Raw genomic sequence first — 6,293 nt, forward strand, 5'->3', positions numbered from 1 at the left:
CCCCGGGGGGGGAAAGAACAAAAAAAAAAAAAAAAAAAAAAAAGGACTTTATTCATTAGATAACAAGGAATTTATCACATATACAGATGATTCTGTACTTAAGGCAAATCCCTATTTTCCTAGTGAAAAAAAATTTTCCAGTCAGGCATGGTGGCATGCACCTATAGTCACAACACAGAGAGATTGCTTGAGCCCAGAAATTCAAGACCAACCTGGGGAACATGGCAAGACCATGCTTCAGAAGAAATATAAATTTTTTATTTTACATTAAGGTATCAATCTGAGTATGATTCTGTACTTAAGGCAAATCCCTATTTTCCTAGTGAAAAAAAATTTTCCAGTCAGGCATGGTGGCATGCACCTATAGTCACAACACAGAGAGATTGCTTGAGCCCAGAAATTCAAGACCAACCTGGGGAACATGGCAAGACCATGCTTCAGAAGAAATATAAATTTTTTATTTTACATTAAGGTATCAATCTGAGTATTTAACCTTTTGGGAATGTTGATCAAATAGTCAGGTATCTATTTATAATATCTAATTTATTTTATTACACATGCTTATTTAAAATAACAGTATTACAATAATACAGTAATACAAAATATTGCTTTTTTCCCATTTGCACATTTCAAGTAACAATTTTATTTAAATTCTCCACAAGCATCTTATGTATCAATGTCTTCATAATATCTACAGCCAGACTTTCTTGAAGTCTAATTTGTTTGAGAGGCAGTACTTTCTTTTTTGGCAAATCTGAGGATTAAACCCAGAGCCTTACACATGCTAGGCAAGCACGATACCACTAAACTACACCCGAAGCCAGAAATGCAGCACTTTCAAATTCTATGCCTGACACTTTCACTGGAAAGCTTGACCCAAATTGTCACATGAGGACCATCTTCCTTCAGCCCGTTTATTGTGCAGGTGTATGTTTCCTTTTTTTTCTTTTTTTGGTTTTTAAGACAGGGTCTCACTATGTAGTTGACACTGACCTGGAACTCACTATGTAGTCCAGGCTGGCTTCGAACTCAGTGATCCTCCTGCCTGAGCCTCCCAAGTATTGGGATTACAGGTGTGCACCACCACGCCTGGCTACCGTGTAGGTATACGTTTCTAATCCTTGCAACAGAACCACATACTTATTGCTTTTGAATTGCTTTTTGAAAGGCTAGTTTGCAAAACCTTACTCGACGTATGAGGGAATATCTTTCTAGAATAATGACTTTTCTTATTCCCTTCTAACTCATTCCAATAGGAGAAACAATAACCATAAAAAACTTGTCTTGCTTTTTAGGCTGGTAGACTACAATGTGTGAGGAGCAGCCAGAGGTAGAATAGTTGCAAGAAATGACAACCAACCAGTTATGGGGGTCACTGGAGAGTAAAATACCAAGAGACCAAAGTTGGAGGCTAGGTTTTGGGCAGATCACCATGGGCAGCAATGTTTCCTGGGGTGGGAATGGAGTGAAGAAAGCTGATGGGAGGGGACAGCCTCCCCAGGTAACAAGGGTTTGAATGAGGATGTGGAGCAAAGTCCTGCACAGGGGCTTGTGGACAAGGCTAACCTGGAGTCCTTGTCTAGTTGGGGAGTCTGGGGGGTGGGAGAGGCCTACATGTGTCAGGGTTGTGAAAAAATGGCACCCCCCCCATATCAAGGATCAAACTCAGAACCTTGCACTTGCCAGGTGGCCACAGTACCACCGAGCTACATCCCTGGCCCCAAGAAATGGTATTCTGAGTTAAAGAGATGTGCAGAATGAGGAGGTCCTGGAGAAAAACTGAGATGGCCGGGAAGGGGGTGGGGGAAAATTCCCTTAAATTGCCCCCAACAGGTTTCTTTCTCTCACAATAATCATCATAATGAGTTGTGATTATGTTTTCAAGACTGCAAGGAAAACAGGTAGTATGTCCGCCCTGGACACTGCTGTATTCCCTAGCAGCTAGAACAGGCATATAACAGGTCTTGGGAAACAGGTGCAGGAAGAGGGACCTGAGAGCAAGAAGGAGGAAAAGAAGAAAAGGAAGATGTATCAAGAGCATCCTATGGGAGGGACTTGGAAAGGTGATCAGCAAAGGAGAAATAGGTCAAGAAAGGCATGGTCAGAATCTCACAGGGCAAGTGTCATCAAGGATTTGGGAGGCAAATGGAGGAAATGGACCAGGCAGGATCTGTGCAAAGGGTTTCACAGGGACCCTGGGTATTATCCCAACAGCCTGAAGCCTCGGTCCTGGAAGAATATTCCACGGACCCTGTCTGCAGCAAAGGCTGGGAAAATAACAAGTACTGATGACTACAGCATCAACATCATCATCTGGGAATTTGTTAGAAATGCAAATTCTGACACCACCCCGGATTTACTAAATCAGGAACTCTGTTTTAACAAGTTTTTCAGGAGATCCAGATGTGTATGAAAGTTAAAAGAACTATTGCTTGAAGATAAAGGATAGGGTGTTTTACATTTTAAAGCCAGAACCCACTAATTTTTTCTTAAGCCTCTAACCTCTGCTGTATTAGTCTGTGGTAAATACTGACCAGTATGGCAAAATAAAAGAAAGATGAACAAACATTACAGTCTGACACAACAGTGGGTGAGCAGCAGCCTTGCTGCTTGGGTTTGATTCTTAGCTATGAGATCCTAGAAAAATTCCTTTATTTGGCAAGCCTCAGCATCCTCATTTATGATAGAAAAAAACAAGCATTTAACCTTGTAAGAATGTTATATGGATCAGATAAGATAGTACTCAATTATGCTGGCTATTATTATTAAAGTACAACTTACAAGAAGCTCATCACTTAATGGAATTAGCTTAAAACCTTAAGGCCATGATCTCATATCACATGCACATAACCTCATATTATTTTCCTTGCTCTGAGAATTAACATGCACCAAAACTCTGCAGAGAGCTAAGATTGATCCTGCGAACTTTTCTATACTTTGTCTTATTCAGAGACTCACTTTGATGGTCTGACATCAAGATGTTGACACTTTCATCAACACCTAAGTGTAAATAAATGGAATGCCACAGCAACTAGTCCTTGCGGAAGGTTGAGGCTGAGAGGGTGAAGAGGGTAATGCTCCCTCAGTTCCTCTGTCCCACTCTCTCCAAACTACATTCTCCCTATTAGCTCAGCCAAGAGCCAGCTGATTTTCAGTTGCCATGAGGAAGAGGTGTAAAAAGGTTACATCATGCGTTCAAAAGGCCATCCCAAATAAAAAATACCAGAACATATTTTATTAATTTTTCAGTGTTTTTGAACTTGGAATTTCATGCATCCTACACATGTACTCTCCCACTGACATGTCCAGCCCAGCACATATTTTAGATGTAATTTCTAATTTCCAGCTCCTCCTCAGTAGCTCTAAGAGGCCTGGAAGTTTTATTCCGTGTCCCTGTACTGTAAATAATGCTTGACACGCACAGGGTGTACATTTATTAAACCAATAGTTCTGTAATTAAAGGAACAATGGCTGCTCCTTGGTAAGAGAAGCAAAGCTAAAATCTGGCTGGATGTGTTGGTAGCCTTGGTGAGCTTCTGGGCTTTGACCCACCATTTGGAGCTATGTTTCTCTGAAGAGCTAAGTGCTGGCCAGGAGTTTCAGCTAAGAGCCTGTTGTATGGCATGAAGAGTTCCTATGATGATACAGAGAACAGTTTAGGGTCATTCAGAGATAAGATGAAGGTCACATTCACAAATGAGGACTTAGAAATCTAAAGCCTGGGGAAATGCCACAATCGGCACAATCTTCATGTCTCACTTGCTCCTTCCTAAATCTCAGTTCCTTTGCAGGTTACCTGCCCACCCACCATAGACAGACTGGGCAAAAAGGACCCACATGTTCCATCCTGGGCTCATACCCTGTGCTCAGGGAAACTTCAGGGCCCAGTCCTACAGATGCCTCAGTGGTGCCCAGGGGTTGTGGATGTACCATCATCCCTAAGCAAGAGGCTCGCTGACTCCAGGTAAGTTCTGTGGCATCCTGACTGCACCAGAGGCAGGTAGTTTGAAAGCAACAGACTGAAAAAATACTTGTTTGCATAAAATAATCACAAGAATATTTGCTTTCCCCTGTGCCAGGTAAGTAGATAGTAGAAACCGTCCCTGAACATGAATATCCTCAGGGTCTCTGCTAACACCAGTCCCCTCCAATGCCCTTCCTTGGCATCCCCACCTGTCCAGAATCCACAGTATTCCTTTCCCTGCTCAAGCAGAGAGAGGTTTCTTCAGTACTCACCTCAAAGGGACTTAGAAATTTACTGTAGTGTGAGTACCTCCCAACCCCACCACCAAGTTTGTAATTTTGAAGGATTTACTGAGGTTTACTCCATACTTTATGCCTCCAGCCAAAGGCCAGAGATCTAGCTTAATACACAGAAGTGATTAGCATTTATAGATTTTATAACAGTTAACCCCTCTTCCCATTTTAAACATTAGTTACTCAGTAACAGATATTCCATTTCTGGGTTTATTATCCTGCTAAGAGTAGGGATCATATTTATCCTTCAGTAGAATGTGGTAAGCATAAAGACCTGAATAATTCCTCACTACAAAAAGGAGGGTTTTCTCTCCCTCCTCATTTCCTATATTAGAAGTTGACCCCAAGAAACCCTGAGCTATATTCTCAGGCTCCCCCCCACCCTCTGGCTTATTTTTTTTTGGTACCGGGGATTGAAGTTGGGTCCTTTGTGCTTGTGAGGCAGGCAGCAGAACAGCTGAGCTAAATCCCCGGCCCTTTTCTTAAAAATTTAAGACAGGGTCTCAATAAGTTCCCTAAGATGACCTTGAACTGACATCCTGCCTCAGCCTTCTGAATACCTGGAGGGAGTGCATTTTAGTTCCATTAGGGTAGGGTTCCATTTTGAGGGAACACACAAAATGACTAAAGATTTAGCACTGGAGAAAAATTCTTCTCCAGAATTCAGCAGTATTTTGCACAAGTGTTGAGCATATAAAATCACTAGGAATCAGAGTAGTGTGGCAGCCCTTTAGTCAAGGTCCTTTTGATTCCATGTAATAAAAATTCACTTCAGGCTGATTTTTTAAAAATAAAAATTCATTCTATGAATACGAGGGATGAGTGATGGCCAAGCCAAGGATGCAGGACTGGCTGCCAAGACCAAGGGAGTCCTCAGGGTTACCAAGGCAGCAGTTCTCTCATGCTTGTCCACACAGTGCCAGCTCCTGCCTCTGTGAGTGGCCCATCCAAGGCATCATCCCAAACTGTGACTAGTAGCTTTTCATCCTCATGCAAAATTCTCAAGTTAAAGAACTGCCTTGAGCCTTTTTAGATCAGTTCTACCTTGGTCCAATCAACTGGAAGGTAGGGGAGATAGTAAGAGAAAAAAGATCACTGTGCACAAATATGGCCTTCACTCCTGTAGGAGTAGGTGGGAGGAATTATTTTTGAGTCAGGCAAATCCCCAAACTGTGTTGTTAAGAGAAATCAGCTGTATCAGCAAGTGCTTAGCTCTTAGTACTTAAACAATGAAGTTTATAATTTTCTACAATTCAGAATGACCTTCCCCTCCAAATTTCTATTGAACTAGTCAAAGCTCTAGTTTACATTTACATTTACATTTCCACAAAGCTCTGCTGAATATTGAAACCCAAAGAGAAAGAGCTACAAAAATTTGCTCCCTGGTTTATTGCTCATCACTGGATTTGGTTGACATTTGCTTTATACTCATCAAATCTTACAAGAGTGACAAAGACACTCCAAGTTACAAAAGGTATCACTTTCTCACTAATATTTTACTTTTTAAATAATTTATGTTGATGTCAATGATCTGATAAGGATGGAAAGTTTTCATATGATTCCTTGACCTTATAAAGAACTCACCAGAGCATCACATTTTGTGGGTACACTACATGGCACCTGGAACATGAGTGCTCAATCCACTTCCAGTTTTAAAATGAGTACAAGGATCTAGTTTAGATCATATATTAAATCTGACTAATAATTTCAGGCCACACTGCTTTTATGTCTCACAACAGGTCATACCAGACCACGTCTCAAACTTGTTATTTTCTAAGAGATTACAACTACTGGTATCTGTAACTCAGAAGCACAAAATGTATGCTCAGAAATGAATAGAAATTATCTCAACAGAAACCACTAGTTTAAACAGCCTAGAGTCTTACAGAAATTGTTACTTCAAAACATGCAGAGGCAGCAAGACTCACCTAAAACCACATTTTATTCTAAACCTTTATATTGCTTTTCTCTTAAAGTCTGAAACAATATGAAATGGATGGAAATATTTTGTTAAAAGAAAATGAGTTAATATATAT

General features: G+C 40.9%; 1 protein-coding gene across 1 annotated transcript in view; it reads right to left on the bottom strand.

Annotated features, from left to right (window-relative positions):
* Positions 1-1,030: 1,030 nt before the first annotated feature.
* The window catches only part of Akap10 (A-kinase anchoring protein 10), a 71,737-nt gene continuing 66,474 nt past the window's right edge, over positions 1,031-6,293 (bottom strand). Inside the window, exon 17 of the transcript XR_004516931.1 lies at positions 1,031-3,634. The gene's annotated coding sequence lies outside the window, so the exon portion shown is untranslated. The remainder of the gene's footprint in view (positions 3,635-6,293) is intronic.

Source organism: Fukomys damarensis, unplaced genomic scaffold, assembly GCF_012274545.1.
Source record: "Fukomys damarensis isolate Sample0158 unplaced genomic scaffold, DMR_v1.0_HiC HiC_scaffold_13, whole genome shotgun sequence".
Classification (NCBI taxonomy): Eukaryota; Metazoa; Chordata; class Mammalia; order Rodentia; family Bathyergidae; genus Fukomys; species Fukomys damarensis.